The sequence below is a fragment of the Lissotriton vulgaris genome, chromosome 2_2 (genome assembly GCF_964263255.1).
Source record: "Lissotriton vulgaris chromosome 2_2, aLisVul1.2, whole genome shotgun sequence".
In the NCBI taxonomy this organism is placed as follows: Eukaryota; Metazoa; Chordata; class Amphibia; order Caudata; family Salamandridae; genus Lissotriton; species Lissotriton vulgaris.
This window is the reverse complement of record NC_141688.1, coordinates 310,462,314-310,477,112: the sequence shown is the minus strand read 5'-3', so window position 1 is coordinate 310,477,112 and position 14,799 is coordinate 310,462,314.

Sequence of the window (14,799 nt, the reverse complement as noted above, 5' to 3'; positions counted from 1 at the left end):
AGTCATCGAAAAAGCGGTCAACAACCAGCTCGCCGCCTTCCTCGAAACCAACAATTCCCTCGACTCCTCACAATCCGGCTTCTGAGCCAAGCACAGCACTGAAACCGCCCTCATCGCAGCAACAGACGACATCCGAACTCTACTGAACAATGGAGACACAGTCGCCCTCATCCTCCTCGACCTCTCCGCAGCCTTCGACACAGTCTGCCATAGCACCCTTCTACAGCGCCTCAGAAACATCGGAATCCAAGGAAAAGCACTGGAATGGATCACCTCGTTCCTCACCGGAAAAACCCAGAGAGTCCGCCTCCCACCATTCAAGTCAGAGGCCTCTGAAGTCATCTGCGGCGTACCACAAGGATCTTCACTCAGCCCCACCCTCTTCAACGTATACATGAGCCCCCTCGCGGTCATCGCACGCCAACACAACCTCAACATCATCTCCTACGCTGACGACACTCAACTGATCCTCTCACTCACCAAAGACCCGAACACGGCCAAAACCAACCTGCATGAAGGAATGAAAGAAGTAGCCGAATGGATGAAGCACAGCCGTCTGAAACTGAACTCAGACAAAACAGAAGTCCTCATCCTAGGCACCTCCCCCTCCGCCTGGGATGACTCTTGGTGGCCAGAGGCCCTTGGAAAAGCACCCATCCCGACGGACCACGCACGGAACCTGGGCGTAATTCTGGACTCCTCACTCTCGATGACCAGACAAGTCAACGCCGTCTCATCATCTTGCTTCAACATTCTTCGCATGCTCAAAAAGACATTTCGCTGGATCCCCACCGAAACTAGAAAAACGGTCACCCACGCTCTGGTCACGAGCCGACTGGACTACGGAAACACCCTTTACGCCGGTACCACCGCAAAACTCCAGAAAAAACTCCAACGCATCCAGAACGCTTCAGCCAGGCTCATATTAGACATCCCGCGTAAAGAACACATCTCTGGTCACCTGAAAAACCTCCACTGGCTCCCCGTCAATAAGAGGATTACTTTCCGGCTCCTAACCCACGCACACAAAGCACTCTACGAAATCGGACCCGAATGCCTAAACTCACGACTGTCCTTCTACACCCCCCCCCCGCCAGCTACGATCCTCCAACCAAGCCCTTGCCACTGTACCCCGCATCAACAAAACCACCATGGGAGGCAGATCCTTCTCCTACCTGGCAGCTAAAACCTGGAATTCACTTCCCACTCACCTCCGCCTTACTCAGAACCACCTAGCATTCAGAAAACAACTTAAAACGTGGTAATTCGACAAGTAATTCCCCACCCGTCTTCAAGCGCCTTGAGACCCTCTGGGTATGTAGCGCGCTATACAAATTATTTGACTTGACTTGACTTGACATTCCCAGTCTCTTGTGGTCGCTTCAAGTCTGGTGTCTGTGCCTTGGAACCCCCCAGGTGAATACCAGTTAGTTCCAGCAGGTACCATCCAAAAGAGGTCACGTGTGCACTGCCCCAGTGTGCAGGCGGGTCACCTACCCCTTGAGCCCAGATCCACTGCACCGCCCTTGGGAGAGGTCCCAGGAGGTCTATGCCGGCATATTCCAAAACACCCCGCCTCCCCCCCCCCCCACACACACACACAGTGAGCTCCCCCTTGCTCAGACCCTCCTACTGCTTCCCACCCACGGCCAGGTCTTACCGGTCGATCACAGTCGGCACCAGGCTACCAGCAGCCCTGTTTCTGCCACCCTGGGCTGCCCTGGTGTTCACTGACCACCCACACTCAGTACACTAAATCACCCTCAGCCCAGGGGTACACTGGCCACCCACACTCATTATACTAAATCACCATCAGCCCTGGAGTGCACCGACCACCGACACTCAGTACACTAAATCACCCTCAGCACTGGGGTGCACGGACCACCCACACTCAGTACACTAAATCACCCTCAGCCCTGGGGTGCACGGACCACCCACACTCAGTACACTGAATCATAATCAGCCCTGGGGTGCACTGACCACCCACACTCAGTACACTAAATCACCATCAGCCCTGGGGTGCACTGACCACCCACATTCAGTACACTAAATCACCATCAGCCCTGGGGTGCACTGACCACCCACATTCAGTACACTAAATCACCATCAGCCCTGGGGGCACTAACCACCCACACTCAGTACACTGAATCATAATCAGCCCTGAGGCTCAGTACACTAAATCATCATCAGCCCTGGGGTGCACTGACCACCCACTGACCACCCACACTCAGTACACTAAATCACCATCAGCCCTGGGGAGCACTGACCACCCACACTCAGTACACTGAATCATAACCAGCCCTGGGATGCATTGACCACCCACACTCAGTACACTAAATTATCATCAGCCCTGTGGTGCACGGACCACCCACACTCAGTACACTAAATCACCATCAGCCCTGGGGTGCAGTGACCACCCACACTCAGTACACAATCATAATCAGCCCTGGAGCGTACTGACCACCCACACTCAGTACACTAAATCCCCATCAGCCCTGGGGTGCCCCGACCACCCACACCTAGTACAGTAAATCACCATCAGCCCTGGGGTGAACTGACCACCCACACTCAGTACAGTGAATCACCATCAGCCCTGGTGTGCACCGACCACCCACACTCAGTACATTAAATCACCATCAGCACTGGGGTGCACTGACCGTCCACACTCAGTACACTAAATCACCCTCAGCCCTGGGGTGCACTGACCACCCACACAAAGTACACTAAATCATAATCAGCCCTGAGGCTCAGTACACTAAATCATCATCAGCCCTGGGGTGCACTGACCACCCACTGACCACCCACACTCAGTACACTAAATCACCATCAGCCCTGGGGAGCACTGACCACCCACACTCAGTACACTGAATCATAACCAGCCCTGGGATGCATTGACCACCCACACTCAGTACACTAAATTATCATCAGCCCTGTGGTGCACGGACCACCCACACTCAGTACACTAAATCACCATCAGCCCTGGGGTGCAGTGACCACCCACTGACCACCCACACTCAGTACACAATCATAATCAGCCCTGGAGCGTACTGACCACCCACACTCAGTACACTAAATCCCCATCAGCCCTGGGGTGCCCCGACCACCCACACCTAGTACAGTAAATCACCATCAGCCCTGGGGTGAACTGACCACCCACACTCAGTACAGTGAATCACCATCAGCCCTGGTGTGCACCGACCACCCACACTCAGTACATTAAATCACCATCAGCACTGGGGTGCACTGACCGTCCACACTCAGTACACTAAATCACCCTCAGCCCTGGGGTGCACTGACCACCCACACAAAGTACACTAAATCACCACCAGCCCTGGGGTGCACGGACCCCCCACACTCAGTACACTAAATCACCATCAGCCCTGGAGTGCACCGACCACCCACACTCAGTACACTAAATCACCATCAGGCCTAGGGTGCACTGACCACCCACACACAGTATACTAAATCACCATCAGCCCTGGAGTGCACCGACCACCCACACTCAGTACACTAAATCACCAGCAGGCCTAGGGTGCCACCCACACACCGTACAATAAGTCACCCTCAGCCCTGGGGTGCACTAACCACCCACACTCATTACAATAAATCATAATCAGTAGTAAACAATGGCCTCATGGTCACAGGTTCAAATCCCGATGGGTCCACTCAGCCTTTCATCCATCTGAGGTCGATAAAATGAGGACATTGAGTTGGGTAACAATAAACCTCTGTTATTCAGCGCCAAGATACCTCGTTGGGGTGAACGTGAGCTTTACAAATACAGATTGTATGTTATGTTAAACAACGTGAACCACTGTCGGATCTTACCTGCATCAGCTGGTCCCAATCAGTATCCAGTTACTCGGCAGGTCCATCGCTTCCAGTGAGCGCCAGTCCCTACTGGGCAGTCCCCAGCCAGTCACTGGATCTCTGAAGGTCCATCCCCAGCAGCCCCGTCTGGTCACGGTCTCCGGTCAGCCTGTGCCCCCTCTGCCAGGCGGGTTCCACTCCCCCAGCCTCCACAGCCCCTTCCCTCCGCCTCTCACCAGCCCTTTAAATCACATACTAACGGTTCGATGCTATCGTCTCTCGATTCACTCCCCTGCCTCATCCACTGCTCGGCCATCGCTGATTGAGAAAAACGCCGGCGCGTGCAGAATACAGCGGCAGGCCGCCTGATTGGAGGAGAAGTCAGGGGGGGCGGAGTCATTGAACAGCAACAACAACAGGACAGGTGTCCACCGTGTCATTCCTTACTTATGATCTGATTGGACAGATCAGTGTCCGGAAGTTGCAGCCTTCGGAGCTCAACAGCCAATAAGGGACGAATGCGGAAGCAGTCAGGGGAAGGCACTGTGAACAGAGCCTCAGCAGGTCAGGATTAAAAAAGATGATGTGAATGTATGCATTGCAGACAGTGTACACAGAACGGCGCCTACACTTCGGGTATGCAATATAGGACGGGAAGCAAAATTCACGAAGAAAAAAACCTGACAGACGGCCACAATTGTGTATACATATATTGAATTAAATGTCGCCATGACCGTGAAATATTAGAGACAACAGTAGATGGCGCTCTTCATCCATGGAAGGCGGGAAACGTTAATTACAGAAAAGTACGAGATGCACTGATTTTGGAACAAATGGAGGAAAAATTGCAGAATGGAGATTATTAACAAGCATTGGTAATGCCACAGCCACTATGACTAGCTTTTTCATGTGCTGCAATCTGTACTTTCAGGGACTCCCCTGTTGTGTCTTGCTAATAACGAAGCGAGAACAACTAGTTAAAGTTGAAAGTATTTATTCCACCTAACGAGCTTGTGGGGAGAGGAAACGGGAGGACTGAAATGTTCAATAAGAAAGCTCCATCTCACGTCAGCTGGAGGCTGACGTCATATAAATAACTGTGCAACATTCCATACCGCGTCAGTAGTATCCCCCAATAGTAAACAAGTAAGAGGTAAAGGGAAAAATGACTAGACCTACAACATCCCCACTCACCTGCATGCTCAGGTAATACGAGCAAGAACTGGGCCAGAGCATCCTGTGATTCTGGGCAACTCTCTAAATCTCCCCGTGCCTACCAAAATGAATGTGTCCGACTGTAATGCAACAGGTGCTCACGTAAAACACTGATACATTCGAGCCAAGTTTGTGCTATATAACCCCGCCTCCCTCAAAATAAAAAAACTGCCTGCTTGGTGCAATGGAATGTGGGCGCATATAGCTGCCAAGGTTTGAGATTGCTTGTGTGTGATATTTTCATATTTTCAGTGCAATTATGAGTAACATTGAAGACTATGCGCAAGCAAAATCAAGCAATGAAGACGAGGGAAACATATAAATATCAGAAATTACAACCAATATAGCAACTAGAATCTCTAAGAAGATCTTAAACTGCTGCAAAGCACCAGAAAAGGAATGGTACTAACATACTAAACAGAAGTAACTCCCAGCTAATATTCATAAAATACTTTTTTATGAATATGTGTGGTTCATGTTCTTTTGTGAAAACTGTCACTAATGTAAATGTGTTGTATTTGTATAGCGCGAACAGTAAACCGTAAGCATCCCAGTGCTTGTACTCCTACCACAAGGGAACCCCTCCTGGCTTTTCCTTGTGAGGTGTCCACTCCTGGGCATCCCATGGTGAAACCAGGCATCCCTTGTGTATCGGGGGCCGTTGTGGAGACTAAGCAAGCTATTGCCCAGAGTTGCAGTGTGGGGCTCATGCTTAGATTCAGCACTGAGGCGAGAATATCCGGTCAGAGGAATTTAAGCCCGATCCCGCCGAGGTGGGAATCGAACCCTGGTCCCTGGCCAGCGCTCTGCCTCAAGGTCTGCCGCTCTAACCATTGAGCCACACTTCTACACTAATAATTATAATAATCTTTATTCAGCGGTAATCACAGCCATAAAAGACACACAGATAAAAATACAGCCACAGATTCTTTTCAAAACAATATATCATCATTTGAGCAAAATTGCAAGAGTCCCTAAAACATCAATCATGTCTTGAGTTTCTTGATCTTAGTACTGCTCTTAAAAAATTCGTAACAACGAATACCGTTAGAACATTGGGCAATTATTGCAAATACAAAAGGGCTACACGAGCATGACTGAATTCCAATTATTTAAAAAAAGGTTTAGGATACAGTTGCTTAGGATAAGTAAAATAGTTACATAAATATACCAAATGTGAGGCATCCTGTGGAGACCTATTGTCGCAGCCACAAAGTCCTCTGTCTTCTACGTGTAAAACAAAGCCTGCCGGGGATGCCACTAAGTGATGGAACATAGTCAGTCTAAAACAAGTAATGAAGTATCTATCATGGGCGCTGTTTAAATTAGACAGGTAAGTCTTAAAAGCAATAGTGTCCACCTGCGACCACCTTAAGGGCCTCCCCATATCTGTTGATAGTGTGCCCATATTCATGCTACCTGGCACTATCTGAGTTCCGTGTACATCAAGCACCAGAATCAGAGGATTGTGGTCGCTGAAGGGGCTATGTTGAATCTTAAAAGATGATATGTGCCGACCTAAGAATAAAAAGTCGCAGCACTTCCCCTCCCTTTATAGGATGGCAGCAGCGCACTATTTGAGTAGTTGGGTACCTTATCTAACGTGAATATTTAACCAAGGGTGTTCAAAAGAGCGTTTAACTCACAGCCATCTGGGGAGTGCTCTATGTGCTGTTGCTCTGTCACCATGCATATAGGGAGGTTGTGAGTTCTGTCCAATATTTGAGCATAAATGGTAATTAAAATCTCCTAGCAGAATAAGAGTCTCCTGAGGGAGGCCATCACCTTGTAGTGATTCAAAAAGGCCACTCAACTCCGCAAGACTAGAGGAACCCTGCTACTTACTTTTAGCATTATAGAAGTTAATTAATGTTAACCACAATGATCTCCCTAATACTAGTTTAAGGCCTTATGCTACTTTGGAGTCCCAGTTCAGTTGCTTCACAGATACACAGAGCCCCAGGGCTATATACCTAAACCTCCCCTACCTCTGCCTGAAATAGAACCCTCTTCTGGTAGGAAGAACGTCTTATAACCATCAATAAAGAATTTGTTTTCCACCTCCCAGGTCTCCTGAATACAAATAATGTTAAATGATCTAACACATTGAATCCACCTATCGTCTTAAAATTTAGAGGCTAGACCTGCCACATTCCAGGAAATAAGACTTACATCTCCTCCATATTCCAACCTGTAGGATATATGAGGTACTGTGACGTCTACATCAGGGTTTATCTGCCTAGTAGAATTTGTGCAACTAGAGTGAAGACCTTCCTTTGTGCAGGGCAGAGGCTCGATAACCTTTCTTTCTTGTGTCAGTAATTCATCGGGCGTGACACACACTAAACTGTTATTATTATCAACCTCTTTTTGTCAATCCAGACCATTCAGATCCAACAGGGGGGCGTTGGGGTTAGGTGTTGCCTCTATTCCCACCAATACATAAGCGCCCCCACCCGGGCCTAAGGCATGACTATTTTTTAAGATATTGAGGGTAGGCCTATAGAAGAAACCCAATGGAAGTAGCTTGATGTCAGAAGCATAAAAGGGGAATTGGGAGGTATGACTCAAAATGTCTTATGCAAGTTCTGGGAATCTAAATGTGACAATCACACAATCTCCCTAAATTGTTTTATTGGACCAGTCAATTCAATTCAATTTTATTACTTTATTCAGTTAATTAGCAATAACCATAAAAGCATAAAACATAATATTTCATATACAAAGAAGTATTATTATTATTATTATTATTATTAAAAATTTTTATAAAGCGCGTAGTCACCCGTAGGTATCCCAGCGCTGAAACAAAACCCTAACCAGTGAGAGGGGGGGGTGGAAGGGGGGTACAGCAGTTTTAGACAGAAGCAATTTTAAACAGAGCAAAAAAAGAAGTGGTTAAAAGCAGTTTTAAGGAAACAAGTGGGTTTTGAGTCGTTTCCTGAATCGTAAATAGTTTGATTCTTTCCACAAGATTCCCTATAAAAAGCAATTTTCCACACATCGAAACAAGTAAAATTCATCCATACAAATTGATTTCCGTAATATAAATAAATGTTTTTAAAATTCTGGGACAGTTGCAACAGTTAATACTGTGTCTAGTCTCTGCAATTCTAAAAACGCTGGGCGACATCGATTTAAATTCATTTCCTTTAGGATTGGGATGATAAATTTCCTGCGAGGCAGTGTATAAAATTTACAAAAGAATAAAACATGAATGTCAGATTGGACTGAAGAGTCGTCACATGGGCACATAATTAAATCATGAGACCAAGAGTTCATAACAGGGAAAGTCAAAAGTCTAAAAAGAATGTTCAGTATAAAACGTGTGAGGGTAAACCTCTCATGATTGGCTGTAGATTGTCCCCAGTTAATATCAATTGATGTAAGGAAACTGTCTTTTTCTTTACTTCCTCTTTTGCTCTTTTCTCTTGGAGGTGTTCCATACATTGTTTTTTCAGTGACCTTCTAGGTATATTAACCATTGTAAGTGGATCATTGTAATATTTTTGGCAATCAATTTCATCAAGGAAACGTTTAACATAATCAAGCCATTTGATCCTACTTACATTTTCTAGGTTTAAAACATCCCTAAGAATAGCGCGGTTCAGTACACACTCATTTGTTGTCCAGACCCTGTGCCACATAAGAATGGGCTGAATTTTAATCGTGTCTGCGATATGTGACTGACCAAGTTCTGCATTACAAATATGAGTCGAGACACTCTCAGGGACAGCCAAAATGTGCCTCAAAAACATATTTTCTGCTATTTGGATTGTTTTTGTGTTGGCATATCCCCAGAGACCTGATCCGTAAAGGACAACTGATATACAGGTAGCATTATAGATAGTTAACATTTCCCTGATCGTTTTTTTCCCCATTTTTTAAATAAAATTTTTTAGGGCCATTATTGTTTTTGAGAAAAGAGTTCTCACTTTAACCGCAGTTGCCCATGTGCCGGTCTCATGGAACAGGATTCCTAAATAAGGGAAGGTAGGGGTAGAATCCAAGGGGATATCTTTTATATACATAATTTTCCTCCGTTTCTTACTTCCTGTGCCACAGTTCATGGAGAACGTTTTTGTACAATTAATTTTTAGATCCAGGTTCAACATAAAGTTATTAAAAGATGTTGTCAGGCCCTGTAGGGCTAGGGGCGTCCGTGCCATTAGGACCGCGTCGTCCACATACAAGAGTGCAGGGATCGATCTTTTGGCTACCATAGGCATATCTCTGCACTCTTGTAGCAGTGCGCGTTCAAGACCATTTATGTAGATTAAGAATAGAAAAGGGACCAGGACGCACCCTTGACGTACCCCACGGCCTATCCCAAAGGATCTGGTACATTCTTCATCCTTCCCATAACGGACAGAAGGTGTGGCCCCTGAATAAAGTTCCCTTAGAAAACGAATAATAGTTTCTTCCACCCCTAAACTATCTAGGATTGTCCAAAGATTACTATGGGAAACACAATCGAAAGCCAATGTGAGGTCGACAAATGTAAAATATATGCGTTCCCCCTTAACCCTAGTGTATTTTTGGTGCAAAATGAATAAATTTAAGCCCTTTTCAACTGTTCCTACACCCTTCTGGAAGCCATATTGCAGGTCACTAATTATCCCATTATCCTCTGCCCAGTTTTGGAGTCTCCCTAAAATGACTCTGCCAAGGATCTTTAGGGACGAATCAAGAAGGGAAATGGGTCGATAGCATGCACAATTTTGTCTATCTCCCTTCTTGAATATTGGCACAATTACCGAGGTGAACCATGAGGCGTTTAGACCCCTCGTAAGGGCAGCATTAAAAAGTTGTACCAACATGGGCCCCCAAAGCTCGCTATTTTCTTTACACAGGTCTGCTGGAATCCCGTCCAGGCCTGCAGCCTTTCTGCCCTTAGTTGTTCTAAGACTCGCCATGACTTCTTCCAGGGTTACAACCAATTATGAGTTCAAACCCATTTCCCCCCAGATATATCAGGCAGTGATTGGTGTGTTCCATGCGAGCAGCTATAGAGTTTGGAAAAATGATCGACCCATTCGTCCTCAGCAATCGCTATTTATATGCGAGCTTTTTGAGTTATCATAGAGAAAGCAGAGGGGTCTTTAGATAACGATGCCTCACAGAGGGCTTCCCAGGCCTCCCTTTTTAATGCATTTTTCCAATTTTTCAATGCTTCATTATACATTTTCCTTAACCCTCTAACCAATATCAGGTCGCGAGGAACCCCATGTGGGGCATTTTTAAGATCAGAGAGTGCCTTTGTACATGCAGAATCGAACCATCTTCTATTAACTTTTCTTCGACTCTTTTATTCAACCCACAAACTATCCTTAATAGTGGATGCTATGAAATTAAAATGTTCGATTATACACTTACTGTCTGCGTGCTCATCCAGACAGATCATAAAACTTTCTGTGCATTTCTTCACCAATTTTTGAAGAAATTTCTCTGGGGCTAATTTACTCCATTTAAGTGTGTAGCCATTTTGCCTCCCAAGTATCACATCTGGGACTGTCTGCCTAAATGACCCTTCACTGTCTAGCTCCCGAAATGGGTTTTCGATCTCCACGGTTAGCGGCCGGTGATCGCTCAACACCAAATCAAGGGTCTTCGATCTTTTAATCTGGCGACCATACCTATTAGGGGATATAATAAAATCAATTGTCGATGATGCCCCCTTACCAATAAAGATTGGGACAAAAGGGGATAGTGTTTGAGCAATTTCATTTACGTATCCCAAATCATAAGTAAACAAGATTTCATTTAGAAGATCCCCACACATGGTATGCTCAAAATGGGTGAGGCTAATGTCCTGTTCTAACATAAGACCACAAATGCCGTGTTAGCCCCGTTTGCATAGAGCACAGTTAAAATCCCCCCCCCCCCATAAAATTATTACTTCTTTACTATTGGTATCCATTTCATGTTTTAAATCCTCATCCAACATTTTTATAGTCCTAGCAATGTCGCTATTTGGAATATTGTTATAAAAATGTATGATAATAAATCTGACCGCCTTCTTAATATCTATCTTTACCAGCTGTTAATAACTATTTTTTTATAGTAATTGTACTCTCTCATACTTAAGCTGGTTGGAAAGGTACATGATCCGGCCGTCCGTAGCTCTTACATACGTTCCCCCCACTGTAGGTGTAAACAGGGTTTTATATCCGCTAATGTGAACTGGCTCTCCTAACCATGTTTCTTGTAAGCCCATAATGTCATATCTATTTACAATTGTTTCCCAAATGGGGTTTTTGATTTTCGTTCCTAAACCTGCCAAGTTCCAAGACATAAGGGTACATATTTCCTTCTTTTCGGTATTACCAATAGCAATCGTGGACAGAATACCCACAACTGGGGGCTCAGCCGTAGCCACATTACCCATTTCACTCATTTCAACCAGACTTCCAGGTGTTCCACAGTCTTCCATCATTGCTATTTCAATGTTACAGTTATTCTTGGTGCATTCCCTCTCTTTGGTGGTAGAACTTTCTAAGGGCACAGGATCTACACGATTTAAGTCAATCATACCTTCACAGGGCATTGGTTCTTCAGTATTTGCCTTATCTATCGCACTATCCTGTTGGGTATATTTCATACTAATGACAGGGATATCCCTAACAAGTCAATCCACCGATTCAAGACCAGAAAATAAATCAAACCGATTGAATGTTGGTATATTATAACTGTTTGGGGGAAAGCCTGGACTACTCACAAAGTGGGTATTTTCTGAGTGGGCTTTTACAGATGACAGGTGTGGTGCTCTGGGATAAAAATCACCTAGTTCCCATGTTACTATACATCCATCTCCTATTTGAGGTTGCCAGCTCCGGAGATAAGGGACCATACGTTTATCTCTAAAATTTACTATGACCAGATCTCCTGCTATATCCTTAGTCATATGTCCTAACCACCCCACCCTTCTGACATTTAAAATGTTCCCATCAATGTTAGGAGGAAGCGGTATATTTTTAGTTAGCCAAAAGGCTACCTTATTTTTTAAAACCTGATGTCCTTCAGTTCTCCCATTTATGAGCTCAGGCACCCCCGAGAAAACACTCACAAAGGGTGCAGCCTCTGGGGTTAAGTCAATATGGATAGTACTTCTTTTTATCCTGCCCTGATTATTGCCTGTCCCATCCCATCTAAATTTGTACTTTTATTAATCTGCCCTACTGTAGATACGGGAGTCATTGATAGGGTAGGTCTTTGATTTAGTTTTAGGTCCTTGGTATTGGGGGATGGTATTTTCAGAGCTACTGGTTGATTTAAAGCAGGTTTCACTGCCCCGTTTATTTTGGCCACAGTAATTTCTGCTGAATTCTGAATTTGCTTAATTTCTGCCAATTTATTAATAAGTACGGCATTTGCCCCTGTTATTTCCTCTATGTTCCCCACCTTTTCTCCTATTCTCTTCACTCTTTCTACTAGCGGTAAAATTAAGGATTTCACCAAGTGTTCAATTTGCGCCAGTAGATCAAATGGTGGGGTTAAGACGGGCGCTTGTGGTCCTGGGTAAACCTTCGGGGTTCTAGGGGCGGTACTAATAACTTTTGGGGGACTTAGATGTAATTTTGCTAGTTTCACCAGTCTCCCCCTATGCTTAGCACCCTTACGCCTCCTTTTAGTAGAAGGGGCCTGTCCAAGTGCAATAGATTGCATATTATCTTTATTTAGTGGAATAGGGAAAGTGCCCAAAAAACTCTCGTCCGATATAATTTGCGCTCCATGCTCCACGCTTATATTTCCCGTAGTTGGCTCACAGCTAGCATCCCTAATTGGTCCGTGTTCCCGATCTAAAGGGGTACCAGTAGTATTACTAGGCTCATTTACATCCCCTGGTACAGATGGAGTTTGTGCAGGTTCAGTTAACCCCAGGGAAGATCGTTTATTCGATGTAGTTTCTAAAGATAAGCGTTGTTCGGCCCTCACTATTTCACGTTCTATCGTTGAACAGCGCTTTTGTTGATTTTGCCTTCCTCTCTGTCACCTATAGCTCTGCCTGACTGCCGCTTTGCTTGTAATGCGCTTTGGCTTGTAATTTGTACATTTCTGCTGCTGTGTTAGCGCGTTCTCCCCAAGCGCTCTGTTGTGCTCCCCCCTCCTCCATTTTGTTGGTTGTTGTTGTCTTGTTCAGCCCGCCCCGCCTCCCAGCTGAGCCGCCCTCCCACAGAATACAAACAGCGCTTCCCTACCTGGAAGCGCTGTGACTCGCTCTTCGCTTTGGCCGGAGTGGTCGCTCCCAGTGCCCCTGGCGTGTACTGGTATCGTTGAACAGCGCTTTTGTTGATTTTGCCTTCCTCTCTGTCACCTATAGGTCTGCCTGACTGCCGCTTTGCTTGTAATGCGCTTTGGCTTGTAATTTGTACATTTCTGCTGCTGTGTTAGCGCGTTCTCCCCAAGCGCTCTGTTGGGCTCCCCCTCCTCCATTTTGTTGGTTGTTGTTGTCTTGTTCAGCCTGCCCCGCCTCCCAGCTGAGCCGCCCTCGCCCCTCCCCCTCCACTATCCATATATGACAGTAGTCCCCGCGCGCAGCGACCGCGCCCAATCCGCACCGAAGGTGCGCCAAAGGTAAGCCCGTATACGCCCGTCCGCGCCTGGACCGCGCCCAGCGCCAGTCCCCCTGGCCCCCGTCCCTCCCAGCCCTCCCGCATTACCTACGATGCCACCACCCTCCTAGCCCTTAACCCCGGTCGGGCCCCAAACTGCGTCCAAGCCGCTCCTGGACACACCCATGGATCTTTCTCCTGCTACTCCTGCAAATTCAGCGGCACCGACAACATCTCCGCTACGACCACACCACAGATTCCCGACCCCAACCACCTACAATGCATCCTTCTCAACACCCGCTCGGTCCACAGACACGCCATTGACCTATGAAATCTACTAGACACCACCTCTCCAGACGTCGCCTTCCTAACGGAAACTTGGATGAACGCCTCCTCCGCCCCTGACATCACCATTGCCATCCCTGAAGACTATAAGATCACTCGCAAGGACCGTACCGGCCACACAGGAGGAGGAATCGCTATCGTCCATAAGAAATCAATCCGCATCTCAACCAGCTCTGACGCCAACCTCGCCAACTCCGAACACCTTCACTTCCAGATCCACATCGACCCCAAGACCACACTCAGAGGCACCCTCCTCTACAGACCACCAGGACCCCGCGCAAAATTCAGTGAAGACATCACGGACTTCATCACTCCACACGCGCTCCCCTCCAAAGACTACATCCTTCTGGGAGACCTCAACTTTCACCTTGAAAAGATCAACGACCGCAACACCACCACCCTCTTGGACAACCTCGCCAACCTCGGACTTAAACAACTGGTCACTTCCCCCACCCACATCGCAGGTCACACACTCGACCCTATCTTCACCTCCAGCAAACATATCTCCTTCAGCCACACTACGGATCTCCTCTGGACTGACCACAGCTGCGTTCACTTCACCTACAACAAGCCAAAACCCATCAACCACCTCCAACCAACTCTGCAAAGAAACTGGAACAAAATCACCATCGACCAGATCTCCTCATCGCTCCTTCTAAACACCCCAGCCCACTCTTCTAACCCTGACCAAGCCGCCGCCAACTTCACCCTATGGTTATCCAACACCGCCGACACCTTAGCACCACTGAAAAAACGTCAAAGCAAACCTGGCAACAAGAAGGCCTCATGGTTCAACGATGATCTTAAGAAGTCCAAGAAACTCTGCCGCTCCCTTGAAAAGGCCTGGAAAAAAGACCCAACCACTAGCACCAAGGACGCC